Here is a 15,056-nt window from a genome sequence, read left to right as displayed (position 1 = left end):
TTGACAAGAGATATGTGCTAAGCTGTTCAGACTGGGGAAGTTCTGGATATGTGCAGAAGCAGAAGAGTAGGTGCCTCTGGAACTTTTGAAATTACATGGGGCAGGCACCTTATAATTTTCAGACAGGGGCTAGGGACAGACATTACACACAAACTGGTTTAAGTGATCAGAAACTAGTTTAAACCTGTATAACAGAACAGATGTTCAGTTCACATAAACTGGCTTGAAAATGGCTGAAGCTGGTTTGAGATAACCTGGCTGAATGTTGTATCAGAGGCCATGTGTAGACAAAACAGGGACCTTAAACTGAAGTGGTGGGTTTTAAAAAACACCACTTCAATTTAGAGCTGATTAAACCATCGTGTCACGCACACACCCCACTAACTTACCTGCCTCTCCAGCGGGGAGGGGAGGGCGAGCTGCCAGTGGGCGGAGGCTGCCTGCTACTGAAGATAGGAAGTGGCTTAGCTGCCAGTTAGTAAGGCAGCAGGTGTTGGCTGTTGGAGCTGAGTAGGTCAGCTGATCACCAGGGGGCGAGGCTGGGAAGGCTGAAGCAAGAAACAGTTCCCCTCTGGCAGCCTCAGGAGCAGGAGCTCTGTGGCGGAGAGCTGAGCAGCAGAGTTTACGCTGGCAGTTTGACGGCTGCAATGATGCAAGGGGAGGGAGAGAACCCCTGAGAGAGGTATGTGAGTAAGCCAGCATAGTTGTGGAGTTGTGATTATTACACTGGAGGACCGGGCGAGGCTGTAGGGGTGGAGGAGGCCTCAGCAGGAGCCCCCCCAGTAAGGTGGGGGAGTTCCTGGCACCAAGGAGGGTGCCGCGTGTGGGGTTGTCCCGACCCCAGCCCATTGGGGCGACTTGGGGAAGAGTCTAGCCGAGGTGTGGGCCCAGGAAGGCGGGCCTAAGCAGTGGGGGGTCCTGACCCCAGCCCAGCGTGGGCAGTACCGGGACAGGCCCCAATTGGAAGCCCCAATTGGGAAGAGCCCCAGTGGGGCGTAGGCCCAAGTTGGGCATAGAAGGCCCGAGTGTGGGCAGCGAGCGCGAGAGGCGCGAGCAAGGGCCCCGGTGGGGGCATAGAAGGCCCGAGTGCGGGCAGCGAGCGCGAGAGGTGCGGGCAGCGAGCGCGAGAGGCGCGAGCGAGGGCCCCGGTGGGGGCATAGAAGGCCCGAGTGCGGGCAGCGAGCGCGAGAGGCGCGAGCGAGGGCCCCGGTGGGGGCATAGAAGGCCCGAGTGCGGGCAGCGAGCGCGAGAGGCGCGAGCGAGGGCCCCGGTGGCGGCATAGAAGGCCCGAGTGCGGGCAGCGAGCGCGAGAGGCGCGAGCGAGGGCCCCGGTGGCGGCATAGAAGGCCCGAGTGCGGGCAGCGAGCGCGAGAGGTGCGGGCAGCGAGCGCGAGAGGTGCGGGCAGCGAGCGCGAGAGGCGCGAGCGAGGGCCCCGGTGGGGGCATAGAAGGCCCGAGTGCGGGCAGCGGGCGCGAGAGGTGCGGGCAGCGGGCGCGAGAGGCGCGGGCAGCGGGCGCCAGAGGGCCCCGGTGGGGGCATAGAAGGCCCGAGTGCGGGCAGCGGGCGCCAGAGGGCCCCGGTGGGGGCATAGAAGGCCCGAGTGCGGGCAGCGAGCGCCAGAGGCGCGGGCAGCGAGCGCCAGAGGGCCCCGGTGGGGGCATAGAAGGCCAGAGGCGCGGGCAGCGAGCGCCAGAGGGCCCCGGTGGGGGCATAGAAGGCCAGAGGCGCGGGCAGCGAGCGCCAGAGGGCCCCGGTGGGGGCATAGAAGGCCAGAGGCGCGGGCAGCGAGCGCCAGAGGGCCCCGGTGGGGGCATAGAAGGCCCGAGTGCGGGCAGCGAACATAAGGGAGGCAGGCCCGAGTGGGGCACTGCCTGAGAGATACGAAACCCTGAGAGGGGAGTAAGCCTGTTGGGCAGTCCGGGCAGGGCGAGAGGGGCACGATCAGAGAGAGCCGCTCCAGGAGGGGGCGCGTGTATTCAGTTGGCCCCGGGAGAAGACCAGCACCGGAAGAAAGGAGGAAATCCCGGCACAGTAAGACCAGCCCCATGCCTAGAAGGGTAGAAAGGCAGCCTCCTTCACTGAACTAACAAGATCAAAGATGTGGCGGGCAAGATGGAGGATGTGTTAGACCCAGATTTGGCACGGTAGGCAAGGACACTAGGGGAGGTCACGGCACCCCTAGGGGCGGTCCTGCCACACTTGGGCTCCAGGGAGGCTGGTGTTTCCCTCCATGGGAGTGGTGGCCCCCCACCAGGTGGCACCCACCTGCAAGCACCCAACTCAGGCAGTCCTCAAAGGAGTTTTAGTTTGCTGTGCATCAAGTCACTTAAGGCGCATTAAGCTACCAAATTTCCTAGAGCAACTGGAATTAATGCACAATACACCACTGAAGCACGCAAACACCAACACCATTAAAGTCATGCAAAAGCATTTAATCTGCTTTAAAGTGTCATGCGCACACGCCTCTCGTTTCATCTACACACAGCCAGACTTAACTGATTTGGCTCAAACCAGTTTATGCAATGTCTGTCCCAGACCCCTTGCTGGTTTAAATGAAATCAGACTTTCCCAGCATGCTCTCTGGGCTGGACTGGACAGGGCTCCCTGTTCCACAGTAGGGCTGGACCCTCCCCTCTGCTCCCTGGCTGCAGCTCCAGCAGTCTCTGCAGGCATCTGCCTGGATTCTGCTCCCCCTTACCCTCCCCACTCTCTGCTAAACAGGCATTCCCCCATCCCTCACAGTCATCTCTCAGCATTAGCTAGCAGACCACATGCTGGCTACCTCCGAGTTGTGGCACATGGGACAAAGGCAGAATCAACAGGTAGCTGGTAATGTCCCTCTGTTGTTTTCTTAATGGGCTGATAAACACTGAGTTAAGGGTGATAAACATTCCCTGCTGGGCTGCTCAGGAATGGGGGGAATCCCTCCCTAATCATAGCAACCTGCTGGGGCCTGGCCACATGCCCCCCCACCCCCAGCTCAGCTGTGTAGAAGGGAAGGGAGAGCTGCTCTAGTGCCCCCCTGGCTTCTAGCCTGAGCCACTGCAGGCATGTGCCTGCAGTTTTTCAGTCCAGAGAGGATGTCTGTGTGGTTACAAATGAGTTCAGCCTTGCCAGATTAGACTAACCTGCAAAGATTGAATCAATTCAGGCTCAGCTTTTTGAATGTCTGTCCCTAGCCACTGTGGTTTGGATTGCAGTGCTGGACTTAAGCTTGTTCATTTCACTTAAATCAGTCATTCCCAAATGAGAGGGTGTTATACTAAGTGGGACTGCAGCAGTTATGAGTAGGCCTCACAGAATCCTAAGGCCTAAAAGCCTCACAGGATATTAATATTCCAATAAGAAAAGAAATTGGTGTTAGAAATGTGGCAGCTTACCATGTCTGTTAATTCTGTGTAAGGGAAGACAGTAGAGAGAAGTAAGAATACCTTTGTCCATAGCATTGTCCTCACTGTTCATATTTATAATACTAATTCCTGAGGCATTCTTAGGAAGTTGGAAAAAGACACATCCCTTATGGCTGTGTTTACTGATATGATTCAACCCAATCCTCCCCTAATACAGGAGACAATGGTAAAGAGTGTGGGGATTGTTGCAGCTGGTGTCAGTGGACTGGCCTCCATTAAGTGCTGTCTGGAGGGAGGGCTTGAGCCCACCTATTTTAAGAAGTGATGATCTTGGGGGACTCTGGATGTTTGCAGTAAGTGGGGTTTCATCCTCTGGGGCTGTAAACTATATAAATAAGAAAATACCCAATGACATGTCCCTGTCAAATAATCAGAAGGGATTATTCCTCAGATGAGACCAAGAAGATAATCAAGTCCATTGAGAAACTGAATAAGGATGTGTTTATATTGCCATTAGAGGTGTGATCACAGCAGACATAGGTCTACCCAAGCAGCTCTATTGCTGCCCAGCACAGGGACTAAGTGAAGTGAAGCTGCAGCTGCATGCGTTTCTGTATGGGCTAAACAAGTTCAACCAGGGAGCATGTTCCTTGTGCCAGGGGCCAGCCTGCCCTGAAATGTATACTACTACTGTTGTATTGCTTCTCCTGTCCTAGAGCTAGCTAGGCTACATGGGGATGAACACATCTCTGATTGTGATATATACTTTGCTGGTGCATTCTGAGTTGCTTTTAGGGGCCTTAGAGCCCTAGATAAGTCCCCACAGTGGATGGTCTCCAATCTGCTGTATAGAAACCAACCTTTGAAGTCTACATGCTCTCAAGCCTACCAGGTTTAAGCCACATTCCAACACAGCTTCAGGAGTGCACCTGAGTGGCCAGAACTAGGAGTGCACACTCCCAGGTGGCACCCTCCACAGGATGATGAGGCATAATGATGCAGCTGCCTAGCATCAAGACCAGAGCTCACACCTCAGGTCTCTCTAGTTGCTGATGGCCAACTTTTGTCAGCTGCTCGGTGATCAACTTTACCTTTGGGAAGATGCAGTAGATAAAGCAATAAATGCTGGCTTTGGAAAGAGACTTGTTAGTCCCAGTCCTTTTTTCCACTCAGAGAAAACAAGAGAATTATAGATTCATTGAAAGTAACAAGGCCCTGAATACAACCCCCACCCTTGGCAACCTGAAATATGCTTTACTAGCAACCAGTGTGTAACCCATGCTGGCACACTAAGGCCAGGTGACGGACCGGATTTTGGATCCTCAGGGTGCCAGTAGCCCTGGGAGCCCCTCAGGCAGACTACTGACTGAGGGGTCCCATGAAAAGGTGTATCCCTCATCCTCACTGCACAGGAATTAGTTATGAACCCAATGAGCAAGTTATTCTTTATTATACACAACCAATTTATATACAGAAAAAATAAACAAAAAAATAATAACAATAGTTAATAATAAAACTAACAATTTAGATTAAATTTACAACTACAACATTAGGTGGATAATTCCAGCACACTAGGTGGTCCCACTTGAGTTAAACAACCTCGCTAATTAAATTCACCTTGCTATAACTCTTTACAACCATTTCTCCCCCATAACTCAGTTGATTTCTTCTGGTCACAGTCTACTTCCCATGACAATAAATGGCAATACAGCTGTAACTATGATCTGCCAGTAGATGGCAGAAGTGAGGCTTCTGCTGCTCTGGGAGAAACGGTCTCCTTCCTGCTAACACAGCAAAAGAGGGTCTGAATAGTGGCTGCAGGCAATAGGTTCCCTTTTGTTTCTTTCTGGAAATACACTTTCTGCAGACACTAGTGATTAGATGTCCCCTCACATGCCCATGCCGGTTTGTTTCTCACAATCCACTCACTCTTGGGGCTGTCTCTGCCTCCCAGCACATCCACCCACAGACAGGGGTTTTGCTCTGCAGGTCTCTGACTCTGCAGCTTGAGCCTTCCCAGCACAGACAGGAGTTTTCTTCTGCAGGTCTCCGACTCTGCTGCTTCTCCCAGCTCCAGCAAGCCTACCAGCTTGTTTAACAACCCCTCCCCACTCTTTCCCTGGCACCTGTATCCCTGGTTACACAGCTTCAAACCCGGTGGGGAAATCAGCTTCCCACAGGATGACCCAGGCTCTCACCTGTCCACATTGGCGACACATAGGCGGTGCACGCAGGTGCACATGCATCCCCTGAGATTGGCCGTGCACCCCCTAGAAACACCAGCTGCGAAATGGGAAGTGCCAGCGGAAGTGCACTTCTACTTTTGCCACTGGCTTGGCGATCAGCTGCTGGGGGACCCCCCTCCCATTGGTGCTCTGGTGTCCCCCCAGACTTGGGAGGCACCAGTCACCCATGCCTGTCCTGATGCCAGCTCCCTGGCAAGTTTCAGCTTGGTCTGTCCTGGCTGGAGGCTGAGTCTGTATCCCTTCTCCCCAGGACTGGAGTTGGCTCCTCCCCAGCTTCTTCTCTTTTTTTTCCTGCCCCCAGCTTTTTTATGGCTCAGTAGCAGCCAGTCAGAGGCCCTGGTTTGCAATGTAGGCTCTGGTCACAATAAAAAGCATGCACCATGTACTGCATTCCCTTCCACCTAGTAAAGCTTATGTGTACCCTCTGCAAAGTTTTTGCCACCCTTTTCTGGCAGAGCTCTTAAGGACAGCTCACCTATTTGGCTTGCAGCTAGGTGAACTTTACAACTGTTACAAATATATGCTTAAAACCCAATTATTAACCACCTTTAGAAGGTTGCAAAATTGAGGCACAGAGAAGTTAAAATTTGTTCATGGCCATAAGCCAAGCAAGTGTCAGACCAAGGGTTAAACATTTAGGAACCCTGACTTGCTGACCTCATGCTTGTTCCCTCAGATGACCCTCAATCCTGAGCACTTTCCCTGAGATATTATTAGAATTTGCAACACATGATCAGAGCTGTGTGATGATGATAATCTATTTTTCTTATTTCTGTGAAAGGAGTCCAAATAGTAAAAAGCTATCCTTTAATTCACAAGGAGTGTACAAAACAATTTTAAAAAACTAGCAGAGAGATCTTGAGTGGAACAGCCTTCTTGAATGGCCCTGGAAAGAATAAATGGAAGGTGGGAGAGAAAGGTGTCACTGCTGCCCTTTATACTGTGTCTGGGTGTTTTTTAGGTGAGAACACGTCTATCAGTCCGGCCATTAAGTAGGAATTCTGTTTTACGGAACATTTCAGAGGGGTGGAAAAAAATGTTCAATATTGGTTTCTGTCTGAAACAAATTAAAACATTTTCTTGGAACAAGAAGTCCTGAGAAAATCTCATTTAGGAAATACTAACATGTTTCTGAAACAATATGCATTCCCCAGATGTTCTATCAACTCAGTAAACCTGGGAAACTTTGGTTTTGCTGATTAACTGCCTGAAATCCTTGGGTTCATGGCACCAGTTAGTGTCAGGGCTTTCTTTAGACTCAAGCCCTCTGAGAACCTAGAAACCCTAATCTTGTTGGACCCTGGAGCCACAGACCTTGGACACACTGGTTCCTTGCCTCTGGGGCAGTCTACCAGCAACCTAGGCAGGAACCCTCAGAAGTCTAACCTGGGATTCTACAACCATTGATCAAACCCAAAAAGCTTCAAAGAAAATATTCTAATTCTTAAAAAACTGTCATTTTCTGGTACAACTTGGTTTCATCAGAAAATATCCAACCAGTTCTAATCTTCAGATCTTCCCAAGGAAGTTGGAAGACCTGCTCAAGTTTCTGCTACTGTGGCCTAATGCCTGTTGAGGATTAGTTTCATAGTTTCTAGGGTCAGAAGGGACCTGAACAGATCATCAAGTCTGACCCCCCTGCCCTGGGCAGAAACAAGTGCTGAGATCATAATACCCCAGCCAGATATCTACTTGACCTCCCCTTGAAGATCCCTAAGGTAGAGGAAATCACCACCTCCCTTGGGAGCCCATTCCAGAGCCTGGCAGCCCTAACCGTAAAGTAATCCCTCCTGATATCAAGCCTGAACCTGCTCTCAATCAATCTGTGGCTGTTATTCCCTGTTATCCCAGGTGGTGCCCGGGGGAACAGAGCCTCACCTATTTTCCGCTGGTCCCCCCGGTGAGTTTATAGATGGCCACCAGATCCCCTCTCAGCCTTCTCTTGTGGAGGCTGAATAGATTCAGGCCCTTAGCTTCTCTTCCTAGGGCCTGGCCTGCTGCCCCCTGACCATGACAGTGGCCCTCCTCTGGACCATCTCAAGGTTAGCCACATCCCTCTTGAAGTGCGACGTCCAGAACTAGATGCAATACTCCAACTGCAGCCTGACCAGTGCCACATAGAGGGGAAAGATCACTTCCCTGGACCTGCTTGTCATGCATCTGTAGATGCACAACAAGGTCTGATTAGCCTGACTGACCATTTCCTCACATTGGCAGCTCATGTCCATCCTGGAGTCAACAATGACTCCAAGATCCCTCCCGCTGTGCAGACGAGAAGGTGTTCCCCAGCCTATAGGTGTGTTGCTGGTTCCTTCTCCCTAGATGCAGCATCCTGCACTTCTCTGCATTGAATTGCATCCTATTCTCATCCGCCCACCCCTGTAACTTGTCTAGATCTAGCTGGATTCTGTCCCTCCCCTGCAGTGTGCCCACTTCTCTGCACATCTTTGTGTCATCAGCAAATCTGGACAGTGTGCTTTCCACAGCCACCTCTAAGTCACTGATGAAAATGTTGAACAGTGCGAGCCTGAGGACCGAGCCCTGGGGAACTCTACTGCCCACATCGCTTCAGGGTGAAAATGACCCATCCACCACCATTCTCTGGGTGCAACCATTTAACCAATTTGCCACCCATCTGACTCTGTAGGCATCAGTGCCACAGTTGCCTAGTTTTTTTTATGAGAATGGGGTGAGAAACAGTGTCGAAGGCCTTCTTGAAGTCCAGGTAGATGACATCCACCTCAACACCCATATCCAAGGACTTGGTGACCTGGTCATAAAAGGAAACAAAGTTAGTCAGGCAGGATCTGCCAGCAGTGAACCCATGTTGGTTCCCCTGAGCATCACCTCCCATGCTGGGCCCCCACAGATGTGTTCCTTGATAATTTTCTTAAAGGTCTTCCCAAGGACTGAGGCGAGACTAACTGACCTATAGTTACCCGGGTCCTCCTTTCTCCCCTTCTTGTAAATGGGTACCACATTTTCCAGTCCTCTGGGACCTGGAAAACCAGTTGATTGGCTTTGCCTCCACAGCTGTAACAGGATGGTACGGAAATGGATTCTTCAAGCCAGAGCAGAAAAGGTGTTTGGTGCAGGTGGAGTGTCAGGAGAGACCCAAATGAAGCATGGTCAGGACTGACAAGTATATTAGAAGGTGCCAAGTTATCCCCCATCAGTCTCAGAACAGTAACGACTGTGGATGGGAGATAGGGTACTGGCTATAGCTGACTTAGGTGACTGGTAGGGGGTACACAGGGGTGCATGTGCCCCCCCGATGGCCAATACTGATGCTGTCAATAGGGCTGGTGCCCCCACCCCCGGACAGGGACGCCACCATTGGCAGCTTCTGCGGATGCCCTGCCTAGATTCAGGAGGCACCAGTCACTCACGATAGCTGATATCACTTAGCTGTGCTCTCCCTGAAGCATACAGCATTTCTCACCCCAGGTACATTTCGGGACAGCGGTATTCTGCCTGTCTTCTGTCTAGAGAAAAACAACAAGAATGATCATGGGTCTAGCAAAAGTTTCAGTCTAGAGAGAAGACAACTCTGTGGAGACATGGTAACAGTCTTCAGATATGTAAAAGGATAGAGCAGAGACAAAGAGGAAGTCTGTTCTCCATGTTGGCTTAGAATGTAGCCGGAAGTAATGGGTTTATGGGGTTTTTAAAAGCACAATACACAAAGATCTAGCAGAAAGGCGGAAGTAACTTTTCAAGTAGATAGCCAAAACAACCCAGCTCCAGTCTGGGTGGCTTCAGCAGTGTCAGCAGCAAGCGGGGTTTGCCTGTGCCAGGGTTGAGCAGCTGGGAGCTGTGCTGGCAGCATTTTTCCTAGCGTCTCACTTCCTGGCTCAGATGCCAGAGCAGCTTCCAGCTGGAGGGGAGCTGCACCAGGTCCAGGAAACTAGGAACTGTGCTCACATTGCTACTACTGCTCCCTGCCCCTACCCCCGAGCCCCAACTCTTCTGCCTCACTTCAGGTGTTTGAATGGGATTCACTCTTCCTGTGCTACCTTGTTGATAGGAACACATTGAGGATGGAAAGCCAAGTCTGTATAAATCTGTGGTTAGCAACTCTTGCAAGGAGATATCAGCCTTCTCAGATTTCCCATTCCCTAATGATTTTCCAAACTACGTGCGCAACTCAAGTTCTTTGAATACCTCAAGTTGCATGCAAAGTAGTTTGAGCTTGTGAAGTACATTCAGTTCAAGGTGAGCTACAGAACTTAGTTCTTGTTTCACACAAATAGGTAAGAGTCTGCTCATGTTGCCAGCTAAATAGTTACTCCTTCAGGGAAGCAATCGGGGATCAAGTTCACACCAGCAAAGGATGTGGGTTTAACAACTGGTAATGGGCCAAGTGAGATCAATTACATATAAAGTAGCATTATTATTTATTAATCAAAACCAGTGACCTTATGTAATTTAGAATTAAAAGCTCAGGCATGCCATCTGTATCCCTGAAGCCTTCTGTCCCTTGGAAGTCTCTGGAGAGTTGGTTGTAGAGGGAGAACTGCTGACTTTCACAACACCTGTTGTACTTTAAGGTCTGTCCCTCTTCAAAAGAAACACTTCTCTACTAAAGCAAATCCCATCATCTACCTAGTTTGAGAGCCCAAGAATAAGACCAACACTGGCATCCTGCTGATCTCCAAACCATACCACCTCTAGATTACTAAAATGGCCTATGGAGTGTTACCTCTCAGCTCCATGTTCTTGGGGAACCCTGACAGGACGCAGCCTGTCTGACTCGCAAAGAATCCCCCCCCCCCCCACACCACCACCTTACCCAAACAAAAACTGATTAAGATGCAGTGGGAGATGTACCTAAAACCCTCTGGATAAGGGTGACAAGAGTCATTCTGCCCTAGGTCTCATTTGCATCCAAGATGGAACCAGATGACAACTCATTTACATGGGAGATGGAGAACAGAAAGCCTGAAGCAGAGACCACAGTGAATTCTGGGATAAGAGAAGCAGGGGAGCACTGCATGATGGGGAATCTGTGCTCCAAATGCTAATCAAGCCACATTTACACACACCCAGCTCAGCATTTATCAGACCAGTTCTAATCTGGATTTACAAAGGACTTCCCCCCGACACACACTCTCACATCTCTGAGCAGAAGTAAAGTTTAGTAGGCATCTCAGGCCATACATTCCCCAGTCCCACTATGGGAGGCCTATTTAAACTTGACTAACTAAAACTCGGTTGCTGGGTTAGGGAATGCTGAGGCAAAGAGACTGAGTCAGAGGGGGTATGGGCAACATTTGAACAATGCTAAAGGGCTCATCACAGCATCCAGCCCATTGGAGCCCTGACCACAGGTGTTGTCATACTTTTCCCAGGATGACTGGTGGAAGTCCTCCCCCCTACAAAGGTTATGAACACTCCAATAATTGCCTTAAGTCTGTTAAAAGACTATAGTAAGATCTGGAAAAGTCATGCTAACCTGAGGCTTGTTCACAACAAGTAAAAAACCAAAACCCTGATGCTACAAGCTATGTGTTGTTTCTGAAGAAACCATGAGATATCCCATCAGTATATCTGCTATCTGTAGCAGGGCACTAAGGTGCCTGCTACTCTTGGGAGCAATGATGAAGGAGCCCAAGTGCTGGTCGCAAGGGCAACCGGAGGGAGCCAGTGACTCATACCTGTCAGTGGTCAGCTGACTGGAAGGGGCAGGGCCTGGCTCCCATTTAAACTCCAGGACTGAGTCCAGGGAGGCAGTTCCCTGTGGGCAGCCAGAGAGGAAGGAGTTCTGCCAGACTGAGCTAAGAGGAGAGGCTAGACTGCAGCTATGGCCTGAGACTGGGGAAAGATAGAGCAACCCTGGTGTGGCAGGAAGAATGATGTTGTTGCTGATTGGCAGAGGTTTATGTTATAGCCCAGGGGCTTGAGTTTTCTGTTTGCTGTTTACGTCTGGAGGTTTGGGTGAGGCTATTAGGGTGTGGAGGAGGCCTCATTTTTTGGGGACCCACTCTGGAGTGGGAACCCTGGTGCCAGTGAGGGTGCAGCTTTTGGGGGCACAGACCCTGGCACCAGTGAGGGCACAGCTTTTGGGATGAGATGAACCCTGGCACTGGAAGGACAAGCTTAAAAAGGGACGCCTGGTGTGCCCGGGGTGGGAGGTACAAGAATATATATATCCCAGCAAGATAAGCATCCAAATGTGTTTTGAGGGTATTCAAAGTGGGTGCTTGAACTGCCCTGGGTGGCAGTCTGTTCTACACCTCGGGGGCTGGGACAGTGAAAAAGTTCTTTCTTATGTCCAGTCTGAATGGGTCACGGTGAAGTTTGTGACCGTTTGATCTTGTCATCCCTTGGGGCACTCTGGTGAATGGAGGGTCAGGCCATTCTAGGAGAGACCCCAACATACCCAATAGAATAGGCAGTCTCCCCCTCTCATAATAAGTTCTAACAAGACGTGGCAGGAGAGATTAGAGCGGGACAGAAGGATTCCAAGGACACCCCACATAAAGTGTGGATGACTAGGAGGATGGTGCTGGGGAGGGAGTCTTGTTACACCATCCATAGGAATTTCAAGCTGGCTCCTAAGTGTCTGGTTACTCCTTAACCTTATGTTTTCCTGATTATCGACCAGTTTCTTGAGATGTTCCAAACCAGATAACCTCTTGTCAATAGAAAAGACAATTATTTTCACTATTGAGAATGCTTGGAAGAAGCTGAACGGAGGGTATAAAAATCTGTAAAAAGCAGCAGTGTGTGTGTGCGCGCTTCAAGAGAAGAAGTCTCTCACACACCACCTGCTGTTGTTCTTGGGACGCTGGAAGAACAAATAGTCTCCCTTCAAGGATCATGCTGAGAACTTTACCCATCAGCTTGCAATCCGAATGCCTTGGACTGGTGAGATCCCAGCCCTCTCTCTCTTTTCTCTCTAGGCATAAATTTCTGAACCTGAACTTCATTAGTTAAGCTTGAGCTGAGTTTTCCCAAATACTTAGTGAAACCAGAGTAATACTGTAATTGTTTGTGTTTGTTTTTCCTTTGCATGTCTGTTACTACTAGTGTTATTATATATTTCATATACTTAGCAATAAATAACTTTATAATCAAACTGGTAGTAACTAGGTATATTTTTCCTTCTCCTTCCCCACTTGCTCTGCAGCAATGCTTCTTTTACCTAAGCTAAAGATCCCTGCGAAGCCCAAAAATACTGTGGGGTCTGCTCATCAAGAAACTAAAGATTGGGACGTGCTGAGTTTGAAACACACAAGCGGATCAGCTTGCACAGGCTGATTGACCCAGTTTGGCTCAGATGTGCCCTAATGAACTGAATGCTGGCCCATGAGGGTGTCAGCTGGACACCCAGCCAGATTCAGAGGTATTCTGTTTACCTGTGTGCCTGTGTCTGACTGCAATTTATTGTTGTTCTGATGAACTGATTCTTGGCATATGAAGGTGTCAGCCTGTCCATGCTGATCAACCCGGCCAGGTCAGGCATGTCACGTTAATCTGTGTGTGTATGTTTCTGTGTAAGACTGATTTGGTGACTGGAGGAACCCAGCCCCGTTGAAACTGAGTCCTGCACGATAGCTCCATTGTGGGGGAGGACTTGCAGAAGGGAGATATACAGCTCCATATAGAAACACAAGCAGCACATTGATAGAATTACCAAGATCCTAGAAACGTGTCCCTAATAAATGAGCATGGGCAAATCTGGTAACAGGAGATGTTATAAGTGTTGATAGTAAGTTCCCCAGGGATTGGCAAGAGCCACTTCCACGTATGGAGGCAACATTGGGTGCCCTAAAATCAGACGTGAATTTAACTGCCTTAGGTGCAGGCCAACTAAACTTCATCTTTTGATAGGAAACTAGTAATTGTCCAGACATTTGAAATATTTGTCCAAACCCAGCCATGTTCAAGTACAATATTCATGTGAATCAGAAAACAGAGGCTGAATTTCAGTACCACCCCCTCTATTTTATCAGTCAACCACAATGACATCTTGCACTTTTTTTTTCCATTATGATTTGGTTTCTTCTTTTGAGGTTCTGAAAACAGCTTGCCTTTTCTACATTGATGACATTGCCTCCCTCATTGGTCCAAAACCCAATGTACTGGCCCTGTTCTTGAAGAATCCAAAACTGGCCCTGGAAATTTTATTTGGTCCATGTACCTCCTATTAATATTGTTTAACTGGGATGGAGCCAGGAATGCCATCCTGACCCAGTGGGATTGAATGCTGAAGCTAATGAGAACAGAAAATGTAGAAGGAATATTTGGAATAAATTAAGAAGTGTTTACTATAATGCTGGGTGTTGTGGAGAGTGATTGGAATGGTTGCTTGTGGGTGGAATTATCAGAGAGAAGACTATATAAGCAAAATATTCCAAGCACACACAAGATCTGGACAGCTTGCACATATGTAAGAGAAAATAATTGAGATATAAAATAAATTGGTTCTAGGATAACAAGTTGGCAATATGCCATAAAGGACAGAATAATGGAGAGCTATGTTCTAGGCTTGACTATTTCTGGCCTGCTGGGTGAAGCTGGATGCAGTGCATGCTGCCTCAGTTTCCCCATCTGTAAAATGTAAATCATTAAATCGTCTTGTTTTTGAGAGAGTGCTTTGAGATTAGTAGGTGATAGTTCCATATAAGAACCAGCTATTTATTAATAGTTTAAGTAAAAAATAAAGTGATTATTATTATTAACAGTAATAAATAGGGTTTTTTTCCTCTTGTGCTTTGGGTCAAAAGCTTCTCACCATTTGATTATTTTATAATACCTCCCCATAGAGCTTGGTTAGCAGACAGGAAAACTGAGCCACTGAAAGACCGAAATTGGAAGACTGAAAGGGACTTCTGTGTTGCAATTGCTTACCACTGTTGCCTGTAATTTAAAGGCATGCAACCCCAAAGCAGAGCCCAGATTCCTGTGGTTAATGCTTAATCCCCATATGCAGTGCATGCAGAGAACTGAGATCCTCATAATGGGATCCCCCAAAGCCAGCCTACTCTGTTTCCTACTGTCAACATGCTCAGCATTCAACTGCCTGGAAGTAGCTCCTAAGGAAAGACCCAGGGCTCTGTCCAAGATAGCCGGGAAGTAGGCAGTCATCCTGGAGCCTGGCATTGTAGGGTCTTCGTACACGCTATGTTTTTTGCCCTTTCTTGCACTGTAACAGTGTGACTGTTTGCATGAGTGGTGTAAACGAATAAGTTAATTTAATGAGATTGCTGGCTTAACATTACTGTTGGGATTTGGTGCATGCTAGCCTCAAGGTCCCCGCAGATCTTTTAACTAAAGTTTCTTTCAGCATGGCTGCCCTATCTCTCCTGCCACAACTTGATATACCAAAAGAAGGAGGGAGGCTTGCTGGCCTAAAATACTTTTGACCTTTCGTTGGCTATGATTTCTCTGCACACACTGTTCTGTTTTTGTGGGGTCACTGATAGACCAAGGCAATGTCTGGCTTGGATTTGG

At 49.1% G+C, this 15,056-nt stretch overlaps 1 protein-coding gene across 4 annotated transcripts in view; it reads left to right on the top strand.

The window, feature by feature from the left end:
- The first annotated feature begins 530 nt into the window (after positions 1-530).
- Positions 531-15,056, top strand: part of FMO4 (flavin containing dimethylaniline monoxygenase 4) — a 34,327-nt gene continuing 19,801 nt past the window's right edge. The window contains exons 1-2 of one of the 4 annotated variants that reach the window (XM_090050136.1): positions 561-682; positions 12,730-12,945. The gene's annotated coding sequence lies outside the window, so the exon portion shown is untranslated. Of the gene's footprint in view, positions 683-12,729; positions 12,946-15,056 lie in introns of those variants that run through there. The other 3 variants (XM_090050137.1, XM_090050134.1, XM_090050139.1) reach the window with 3 other exon arrangements.

This window comes from Crocodylus siamensis, chromosome 5, assembly GCF_052110815.1.
Source record: "Crocodylus siamensis isolate JL-2025a chromosome 5, ASM5211081v1, whole genome shotgun sequence".
In the NCBI taxonomy this organism is placed as follows: Eukaryota; Metazoa; Chordata; order Crocodylia; family Crocodylidae; genus Crocodylus; species Crocodylus siamensis.
The sequence above is the reverse complement of the archived record's forward strand: the minus strand, read 5'-3'. Positions and strand labels throughout refer to the sequence as shown.